We start from the raw sequence: 2,514 nt of genomic DNA on the forward strand, positions 1-2,514 counted from the left end.
GTAGATATTACTCATGATAAACTTTGGTTTCCCGAAGCTAGAAGATCCTTTATTTTTCTTATGTCTGTTCACGGGCAACAAACTTACAAATGTGTATTGGAGGATTTAAATTTGGTAGGCTTTGGTTTCCTGTCATTTTTGACGAGCTTTTATACGAGTGTATAATACTGATGAAAATTTACACTTCTCCATGTAATCCAGTTCACACCGTAACAATCCCCACCCCACAGGCAATTTGCTAATATAAATAGCACTTCAACCACTGCTATATCTGTCGCTATGGCGACTCGTTGGAGGAGTAAATTTGAATATTCATATACTGCATCACATTACAAAAAAGCTACTAGTTCAGTCTCTATAATTCTAAAATATTTGCATTCGTCACTTTATTGTTGCACTTCAATGATAAACAAAGCATTTGAACACTTAATATTTTATGCATTTCAGTTAGACTAATTGTAAAACATACTTTTGATCTACTTATGTGATTATCTATATTTACATATCCATATATTAGGTTAGCATACAATTTACAATAAGACCTATTTTCCATATTAACATAAAAAATTCAAACTATATGTCCATACATTATCAATCTACGTAGTCCTGAAAAGGACTATTTAGTGTCACTTTTAAACATAAAATGTTTAAACTCTATATATGTATGAATAACTGTAATGTACTACAGTTTTACCTACGGCTTTCTAAATGACTGTAGATGAAAAAATCTATTCGCGGATGTAATCTTCTTAGATTTTCTATGAGGTAAACTTAGAGAAACAGAAACACAATTTTGTCATAGCACCCACGCGACTTCTGTGGCTTTTCTATATAAAACACAATCTTTTACCAATTTAACCGTAAAGAATTTCTTCAAATGATGTGATCTCTAACAAATATGTGGAAGTTGTAAGTCAATTCAAGGACCTGAAAGGTTAGTCGCGTGACATACACGAGTCATAGATTAAAGTTCATGCCGCATTCCAGGAATGCCGGAAATACTGATTCAAGCGTGTTATAATAGTAGTAGACATTTGTGTGGGCAACATATTTAAAGTGTGTTCTACTCATTTTGCACGTTCGGCTATAGTTTATTTTAAAGATGGTAATCGTGTTTCCTTTTTGATACGTCCAATTTGATTCAGCAAATGATTCGTATAATCCAAACTAGATTATTTGTTTTATATAGGACAAAAATCTGCATTTTCATATTATTTCACAATCATAGCAATGTCGTTATGGAAATCTATAATAAAACATGTTACTGTTCACACATATTACCAGATTGTTTAGTTGATTAGTTACTGCCTTTGATTCTATCCTACATACAACCGTTTTTCTGTATTATATCCAGGTTGTTCACAGGTTTCTTCGTTTGCACCTATCCAGAGTATTTACAAATGCACACCACATAACATAAAGGTTTAAACATCAACGATTAAAAACCTTATACTTCAAGCTTATGTTTTATAGGAACACAACACCTGTGATTTTGCAAAAGTTATAATGATAAATGATGATTATGTTTATCTTCTAATTTCTAATTTATGTGATTTAGATAGTGTATATCTTGATTATTAAATTATAATAAATATTGTAGCTCTCTTGTATTACGTTATGTGAAAAAAAGTGTTGAATTGGTCACCAGTTAATTATATTATAATATTGTGTATACAATTCATGTCGCTATATACGTCTTATTATTCTATATTTGGTCATGTTTAATATCAGACGCTTTTGAACCTAATTTTTGATGTTCTTGTTTTTCAAATATGATTCGATTATTCTATATTGTTAAGCATTTGCCTGACCCAGATGGTTACAAGATGCATATGTTTCGCAGCTTTTGCTGTCACTGTCCAATATATATGACTGATGTTTAAATGTCAAGTCTATGAGTATAAAGTCGGCGTGTTTCACATATCGGTCGCTAATTTTTCAACGTTTGGGAAGATAATGTACCAACTACTTATGCGATGGACCATACAACTGGTTTTGGTTTTGTAAGTATATTTACCCTTTATTATTATAATTTCCTAGTTTACGAATTTTGAATGACTATACGTATATTTATTACTTCTATGTAGAAATTAGATCCACTGTCCATCAGGACGAGTGAAATGGACGAGTTAAAGAGACATGCATGTTTACAGCTCAATATTGACTACCGTATTTTTCGGTGTATAAGACGTACTTTTTTAGTCCAAAATTTGATGTCAAAATCTGCTTGCGTCCTATACACCGAAGGTATGAATAATATATATGTATATCTACGATATACACAATCCATGTGTAAATATATTTAAATAGGCATGCATAGTTTAGTTCAACTGAATATGTTATTTATAACAATAGTAGTTTTTTTTCTTTTAAAAACTATAATTATTTATAATGCTCCATAAATAATAAAAAAATAAATTACAGTGAAAGCAATAAAGATTTTTATTTTTCGAACCAAACTAAATAACAGTAAACCTTTTTTTGATTTACGGTATTTTCTTATTTTGATGTTTT

The sequence above is a fragment of the Limulus polyphemus genome, unplaced genomic scaffold (genome assembly GCF_000517525.1).
Source record: "Limulus polyphemus unplaced genomic scaffold, Limulus_polyphemus-2.1.2 Scaffold1497, whole genome shotgun sequence".
NCBI classification, from domain to species: Eukaryota; Metazoa; Arthropoda; class Merostomata; order Xiphosura; family Limulidae; genus Limulus; species Limulus polyphemus.